The following is a 9,429-nucleotide window of genomic DNA, read 5'->3' on the forward strand; positions in this document are numbered from 1 at the left end:
AAACAAACAGACTTTTCGATGAGGGGCTTTTAGATGAAGATAAAAACGTAGAAACAGTCAACAAATTTTACTTAGAAACAGTCACATTCTCTTCAATTACAGCTATGCATAAGTACTTGATCAATTTAAGTATATTAGCAAAGTGATTTTCAACTTGATACATGTCACTGTGCATTTATGTATACTGGCTCTAATTTAGGCACAAGGCTCTACAAAGGAAGAATATGATAAATCCCTGGATCCCATGGGTTTAAAAAAAATTAATAATACCATCAGAATGAGTGACAAGTATAAATCTCTTTAAGCCTTATTAAAATATATCTCATCTTTAAATAATTTGTGTCCAGGTCTACAAGCTTTCAATTGAAGCTGCTTCTGCACTCTATTGGCCAAAGGAAAAGTTAATTGTTTAAGTTCTTGATGATTCAACCAATAAAACAATAATACTTAATTTAGCTCTATAAAACTAAATCTAGAAATAAACTAATTATAATTAAGTGTCATAATTCATAATGTACATATGTAGATAAAGGTAAAGGCAGAGTGCACCACAGTGGAGGACATGGATCTTGCAGTTAGGGCTAGTCTACAAGGTTGGGAGTTTGTTTTTGTTGGAGATATGTCAGTAATTTCTATCTCGAGCTTGAAATTACTTATTAATCAAGAAATACTTCAATATATGACTCACAATATCTAAAGGACCCTAGCACATAAAAACACAGACCTTCAAGTTCTCCTTTTATAAGAACAAACAATATTACTCAAAATTATGCATGCAGAAAGATAAGGCTTTGAACTTAGTCGGCTCTGGATTGGCCAGCTCTTGAAGATAAAATTATGCTAACAATGAGACCATACAAGGCTAGAGCTTCAGCGAAAATGAGAATAAATATCATTCCAACAAAAAGCTTCGGCTGCTGCGCATTATCCCTGCAAAGAATAATAAATTTTTGAGGATAAATAAATAAAGAAAACGAGAAACCATCTTCCCTTCCCATGAATAACAAAGATACTAAATCAGGTTTTTCTTCTACTCACCACACTGGCTATCCCTATCTCCATGTTAAATAACTAGTACAACTGATATCCTTTTGTGACTGCTACATGTTTGACAACGCATAGTATGCACATAAGCTTACTTTGATACTAACAAATTATTCACCATTTTTCCATCTAATAAACTATCATATTTTTAGAGTTTGTACTAGCTTCTCTTGAAATTTAAAGAGATTTCCCATCTAAATTTTAAACCCACAACAGAGCTATCTAGTTAGCTATCCTTACTCTTCGCGGAGAGTTGCGGCTACTCATTCACATTAATATGAAAAAGCATTAGATGTACTTAAAAATATTTTGATATCACTAAGGATAATATATAGACTTTGGAATCAAAAGTAAAAAGACAATACTTAACACCAGCATCACCAACAATTCCAATTAGAGATGTTGTATCCATTAAAAAGATAGTACGACTCCTCCTTGGGATTAATTAATGTACTAATAATAACAGCAATAATCAAACCATAGATACCCAGCACACCAGCCATAACCACCAGCACAATTGACTTCATCACCAAGTTCGGTCTCATGACTCCCATCGATGCCACTTCTATACCACTCTTAGCTGTACCATAAGCATAAAAACAGAAAATACAAAAATCCTTTTAAAACTCAGTATATAACAGATAATACATGAAACTGTATTTTGTTTTTTATTGTCCAATTAATACCCTAATAGTATCATTACCAACACTCACCAAATTCTCTTACGCAAATATCTCGACAACTAGAATTCTTACTCATCCATTATATTAAAACTTAAACTCATAGTACAACTGCAATAAAAATACTGCACTTGAAACTCACGAGCAGAGAGAAGGGACTTACCTTCAAAGAAGAATTAAATTCACTATATCTATTATTTTCTGCTGTTTAGCATACACAAACATAAACATAAACATATAGTTAATGGAAATTTCAAACAAAATAAAAATTCATAACGTATATCTATATATGCTAAAAGAATGAACTCAACAAAATCATTTATCGGAGAGATCAAGAACACTACCCACTCGCAATCGTCTCAAAGAGCAGAGAGTAAATACAAGTCCCATTGATTAGAAGCAGCAAAGATAGAAAAATATACATTTTGTATCCTCTTGGACCACGAGAACACAGCCTGACAAAGAAACCCTCTTGGAAACATCCATCTTTAAACCATATTATATTAAAAGTGAGAAAGCAAGTCTGAAAACTAAATTAACAATAAAATGAGAAAAATGAAATACCGAGAGAGAGACACGCTGAGGGAAAGGAAGACGGAGGATATGGGAGAGAGGCACGCTCAAGGTTATGCTTCAATAAACCCTAATTTGCCGCTCCCCAATTTTCAGCTTCCGCCCCCTATTTCATTTCTTGGCCCAAGTTGTATTCAAAATAAATAGCCCGGTCCAACTTTTTTTGTTGAAATTTAAATAATAATTTATCTTTTCTTTATATAAATATTTTTTTAATATTTTTTTATGAAAAATGAAGTAATTTAAAAATATATAAATATTGTAAATAAATCCATTAATGACTTGTTAAGTTTTATAAAATGTTTAATTTATCAATATATCATAAATCACTCCACTAAAATTATTAACTTTTAAAAATAAATAAAATAAATATTTCAATTATTATAAACTATATTGATAACACGTTGTAACTATACGACATCATCAAAAAAGAGGGGTTGCAATATATATTTGTTTAGAAGGCTATTATAATATTTTTCTATCTAACCCCAGGATAATGGGTTACAGTAGGCCATCTATGGCTTAGTGTTTCTTTTTGCCATGACTCTTCTCAGACTTTTCGTTGGAGTAAATGTTGCTTTGTTGTTCAGTACTCGTTTGCTTCTCTATAACCTTCCCATCTTTATCCAGTAAGATAATATCATCGTTCTCCTTTCGTGGTTCTCCGTCCAGCCCTTCATCCAAGTCTAGACGTCTAATAACACTTTTTATCGTCTGCCTACTCTTCGTTCTGTTATTTGATTTAACTCCTTCTTTAAGGTCTCATTCTCTGATCATAGAGTTTCTATGGCAGCCTGTAATTTCTTCAAAGCAGCTATTAGTTTAAAGTTGTCACCATGTTAAGAGTTTTCTCCTTGTGGATGAAGATTGTCTACCATCTTTAAATTCGCCAAGACTCTTATGAAGTTTCCCACAGACGGCGCCAAACTAGTTTAGTCATTTTTACGGGGTTTAATTATAAGTCCTAGAGATTTATAAAGATTACATGTAACTAAATAAACAAAGTAGAAAATAAAAATGACGAGAATTGGTGACGCGGAAAACTCCCTAAAGGAAGAAAAATCAATGGTGGGATTAACACCTGACCAAATTATCCACTATGAAGTAAATTTTTTTACAATCGGTTGAATGAATTACAAGATATGGATCTTTCCCAATAATATTAAAATTGTTATATGGTAGTTGCCTTCCCCTTTTCCAATGCCTAATTACTCTATTTATACGTGAGTTGCTAACATTAATCTCCCACATTATTCTTTCTTAGTTCTATGTTTTTTCTCCATCTGTTGCTCATCTTGATTTTAAATCTTCACGGCTTAATATTTGAAACTACCCTTCCATGTTTATCCATTATCTTCTTTCCATTATTGACCCATTCTCATGCTCAGCCTTTCTGTTAGATATAATTGATGATATCAGGAGATAAACTATCAGGACTTAATATCAGGATTTACTGAAGGTGACGTCATCAGTACTTGTCCATCAGTACTTGATGATCAACAATTGATGTCATCAGGATTTAGTCACATTAGTAGATATTCAAGAAGGAAAATGAAAGCAGAAATTTAAGGCGGTGAAGTACTTTATCCCAGAATCAATCATACATGCATATGTATTAGGTTTTCTTATTGTAATAGAATAGGATTCCTTATTGATTGTGTAACTGTGCACTATATAAGCACAAATTAGGTTTACACTTTATGTGTTGCGTACTGACTCAAGAGATAATGAGTCCTTAACTGAGATCTATGATAGATTTTAAAAGCTGTTGAATGACTTATCCATTGTCGACAAGGAATATGATTTAGAGGAATCAAACTTGAAGTTTCTACTTGTACTCCCTGAAAAGTGGGACTATAAGGTCACATCAATAAGGGATAATTATGAACTTAATGAAACACCTCTAGATGAGATCTATGGCATACTAAAAACTCATGAACTAGAGATGGAACAAAGAAGCAAGAGAATAGGATCCAAGACCAGACCAATTGCACTTAAAGTTGAAGAGAAGCCAAAGAAGAAAGCTAGGAGAAAAGGTTACTTCAAAGGAAAAGCTATAATTGCAAAGTCTGATACTGAGTCATCAAACTGATGATGACTCAAATACTGATAGTGAATCATATACTGATAGTGATCATGACAACAATAAAGACTTGGAACAAATGGTTGCACTATTGGTTAAAAGCTTCAAGAAGATGGTCTACAAGAACTTCAAGAAAGGGAAAAGGTTTTCCATAAAAGGTTCTAGTTCCTCAAACTATAATAAGAGAAATGACAGAAGCAATAATGAAAGGAAGGAATCCAAGTTTGGAAAATCTGACAAGTCAAACAAAAGATGCTACAACTGTGATGGAATTGGACACTTTGCAGCTGACTGCAAAAAAATCAAAAGTTGAGAAGAAACAAGCCTTGATCACAAAGAAGAAAAACTAGGATAATTCATCATATTCAGATGATGGTGTCAACTATGCTCTCATGGAAAATGCTGATACTGAGGCTGATAATGCTGAATTAAAGGTACCTCAGACCACACTTGCTTTTAATAATGATGATATCCATGAATTAAGATTGTTTCTTAAATCTCTGCATATTAGTTATAGGGATCAAACCTTAGAGAATAATAGAATCAAGAGTGAAAAATCTTAGTTAAAGAAAGGGGATGATCACCTAGAAATTGAGTTATTTTCCATGCTAGAAATTCAAAAAGAAATAGATAATGTTGTTTATGTTAAAGAAAATTTGTTAGAAAATCATGCTTATCTAGAAAAGGGGTTAGCTAAAGAAAGAGAGATTATCAAGCTTTGGACTAACTCAGGAAAAATAACTCAGGAAATTTTATAGAATGGCTGTTGGGGATCAGGATTAGAATATGCTAATAGATCTAATTCTGATGAGAAAATTGGAAAAGAAACCGAGAAAACTAAACCAGTAAATACTAAACTAAAGTCAAACTGAATGATGTTCAGTTGAAGCCCATTAAGTTTAATCCAAGTGTTGATGCTATTAGGTCAGTTAATGAGGTAGGTTCAACCTCAGCACCTAGATCAAACTTAAATACTGATAAGAGTGAACAAGTTCACACAAGATCAGTAAATATTGGTCTAATGACTCAGAAACAGCTTAAGCAAAAGCTGAAGGAATTACACATGAAAAATAAAGAGAAAAAGCCTAGGAAAAACAGGAATGGCAAGGTATGTGTTAATAAGAATGGTAATTATATAACTGCTCACAATGCACCTAGAAAGATATGCTTAAATTGTGGTAGTACTAATCTTCTTTCTAATTCTAGCTGGAAGAATAAAGAGATAAATATTGTTCCTCCCAAATCAGAGTTTAGGAATAGAACAGTTAAATATAAACCACATAGTCCTTGTTTTCATTGTGGTAGTTTCTGACACTCTATTTATACATGTAAAGAGTATCACAGTTTATATTATAATTATTATTATGAACTGAAACTCTCTTTAAATAAAGAAAAACATGTTTCTATATGTGTAAATATTGATAGTAAGAATGTTAACATAAACTCCGATATGAAGTCTTCTGCTGCATATGTTAACAAACTTAAAAATCCCAAAGGATCCAAGCAAGTCTGGGTCCTTAAAAACACTAACTGATTTTAAATACTGATTGCAGGGTGACAAGAGAAATTATCTAGTCTTGGACAGTCGATGCTGAGGACATATGACTGGTTATAAATCCCTTCTATCAGAATTTAAGGAGAAAGCTGGCCCAAGTGTTTCTTATGGAGATGGCCAGTTAGGAAAAATCTTGGGATATGGCAAAATAAAAATTGGGAATGTCATCATTGAAAATGTAGCTCTGGTTACAGGATTCAAGCATAATTTGATCAGTGTGAGTTAGATCTGTGATAGAGGTTGCCATGTGAATTTCTATAAAGAACATTGTAAAATTGTCAGTAAGTCAGATGGTAAGATTGCAATGACTGATGTAAGACATGGTAGTTTATATGAAGCCAGGGTCTCCACAAATACTAATGAATAAGAAGTTTGTCTACTTAGTAGAGCATCTGGGGAAGATAACTGGAACTGGCATAAAATACTTTATCACCTCAATTTCAACAATATCAATGAACTTGTGAGGAAAGAACTTGTGAGAGGACTGCCCAATGCACTGCTTACACCTGATGGCTTATGTGACTCATACCAGAAAGCCAAAGAAAGGAAAACATCTTTCAAGAGTAAAACTGAATCCTCCATTCTTGAACCGTATCATCTACTTCATATTGATCTCTTTGGTCCAGTCAATGTTATGTTGATTACCAAGAAGAGCTATGCACTTGTAATTTTTTATGAATATACAAGATACACATGGGTGTACTTTCTACACACCAAGGATGAATCTCCATCCATTCTTCTTGATCATGTAAGAGAGCTTGGAAAAGGATCAACATACAAAGTGAAGATCATTAGAAGTGATAATGGAAATGAATTCAAGAACAGTTCTATGGAAGAGTTCTGCAAATACAAGGGGATAAAACAAGAATTTTCTGCTCCTAGAACTCCACAACAAAATGGAGTTGTTGAAAGAAAGAATAGAACTCTCATAGAAGCTGCAAGAACCATGCTAGAGAAAGCAAGATTTCCTACCTACTTCTGGGTTGAGGCTGTGCAAACTGCTTGCTTCACAAAAAAAGTAACTTTGATCAACGGGCATGGAAAAATACCATTTGAGATGGTGAAGGGAAAGAGGCCAAATTTGAAGTACTTTCACATTTTTAGTTGCAAGTTTTTTGTTCTCAAAACTCATCCAGAGCAGCTTACCAAATTTGATCTAAAAGTGGATGAAGGAATTTTTGTTGGATATCCATTGTCTATAAAAGCCTTCAGAGTTTACAACCTGAGAACAAGGACAATCATGGAATCTATACATGTATCTTTTGATGACAAAAAGATTACAGGTCTAAAAGATGCAGATGACCATGATAAGTTGAGATTTAAAAATGAAGTACCATATAGTTAAATCCTGATTCACTGACAAATCCTTAAACAGTAAATCCTAAAATCACTTCAAGCTCTGATGATCCACATGACAGTGGAAATTCTTTGAATAATGAAGCATATGTTGAGGGGGAGCAACATGATTCAAATCCAGAGTCTTCTACAAGTAATTCAACTCAAGGAACATCAGTAAATAAGTCATCAGACTCTCATTCCTTAAATTCTGATGAGTCAAATACTGATAAAATTGGGAATACTGATTCAGGGGAAGCATCAGGACATGATAATGGTACAAGTCAAAGAAATAACAGAGAGTTCATGGATTAAGGGGGAGGTTCTTCTTCAAGGAGTCAACTTCCATCTATAAGAAAATGGTCTAAGTCACACACACCTGACTTAATCATTGGAAATCCTGATAGTGGTGTAAGAACCAGGAAAGCCACTCAAAATTAATATCTCTACCATTCTTTTCTATCTCAAACTGAACCCAAGAAAGTGGAAGAAGATCTTTAGGATGCTAACTGGATAACAGCAATGCAAGAGGAGATTAATGAATTTGAAAGGAACAAAGTCTGGACTCATGTGCCAAGACCAAAGAACATATCAGTTGTTGGTACAAAGTGGGTGTTCAGAAACAAAACTGATAGTGAGGGAATTGTTACAAGAAATATAGCAAGACTGGTTGCAAAGGGCTATTCACAACAAGAAGGCATTGATTATGATGAGACTTTTGCTCCAGTTGCAAGGCTTGAGGCAATCAGAATTTTTCTAGCCTATGCTACTTAAAAGAAGTTTAAAGTGTTCCAAATGGATGTAAAGAGTGCATTTCTAAATGGAGAACTCGAAGAGGAAGTTTATGTTGAACTGCCTCCAGGGTTCTTTGATCCAAGATATCCAGATCATGTCTACTTACTGGATAAAGCACTCTATGGACTAAAACAAGCTCCAAGGGCCTGGTATGAAACACTTGCTATATTTCTGTTAGAAAGTGGTTTCACAAAAGGTACAATTGATAAAACTCTCTTTTATAAATACCATGGTAAGGACATGTTATTAGTACATATATATGTTGATGATATCATTTTTGGTTCTACTAATGATAAACTATGTGAGTGATTTGCAAAGCTAATGCAGTCTAGATGTCAAATGAGTATCGTGGGAGAATTGAGTTATTTTCTGGGGTTACAAGTAAGACAGGCTGATGAAGGGATCTTCATAAATCAATCCAAATACACCCGGAATTTGCTCAAAATATTTGGAATACAAGACAGTTCAACTGCATCAACTCCCATGACCACTGCAACAAAGTTAGATTTAAATACTGGTTCGTCAATAGATCTAACTAACTACAGAGGTGTGATTGGCCCACTTCTATATTTGACTGCAAGTAGACCTGATATCACGTATGCTGCCTGTCTCTGTGCAAGGTTCCAAGCTGATCCAAGGGAACCTCATCTATTAGCTGTAAAAAGAATTTTTAAATATCTCAAAGGCACCATGAATCTTGGATTATGGTATCCTAGAGATTCAGATTTTAAGCTAATTGGATATTTAAATGATGATTTTGCAGGATACAAAATAGACAGAAAAAGCACTTCTGGAAGCTGCCAATTTATTGATGGCGGATTGATTTCTTGGTTTAGCAAGAAATAAAAGTCCATTTCCATATCAACTGCAGAAGCTCAATATATTACTGCAGGAAGCTATTGTGCTGAAATTCTATGGATGAAGAATCAGTTGTTGGATTATGGGTTAGACTATTCTGCTATTACTATATATTGTGATAATCAAAGTGCTATTGCAATGACAGGAAATCCAATACAATATTTGATGACTAAACACATTAGCATTAGGTACATTTCGTAAGGGAACATGTGGAAGAAGGTACAGTGGAATTGGTCTTTATTCCAACAGATCAGCAATTAATAGATATATTCACCAAGCCTCTCTGTGAAGCTACCTTCACAAGATTGGTGAATGAATTGGGAATGATATCAGGACATTTCTCAAACTCTGATAATTAAGGAATAACTATTGATAGTTAGAGTGTGGTATCTTATTATTATGTATCAGTACTTGCTAAATACTGATTATAGTGTTAAGTTCTGATGCCATAAAAGCATGCAATTAATTTCTATTAATTCTGGCCATATGAAGATGATCCTTCTAAT

General features: G+C 33.8%; 1 pseudogene; it reads right to left on the reverse strand.

Annotated features, from left to right (window-relative positions):
- Positions 1-560: 560 nt before the first annotated feature.
- LOC141674537 (V-type proton ATPase 16 kDa proteolipid subunit-like) lies at positions 561-2,210 on the reverse strand (annotated as a pseudogene).
- Positions 2,211-9,429: the final 7,219 nt, after the last annotated feature.

Source organism: Apium graveolens, chromosome 7 (genome assembly GCF_009905375.1).
Source record: "Apium graveolens cultivar Ventura chromosome 7, ASM990537v1, whole genome shotgun sequence".
Lineage (NCBI taxonomy): Eukaryota > Viridiplantae > Streptophyta > Magnoliopsida > Apiales > Apiaceae > Apium > Apium graveolens.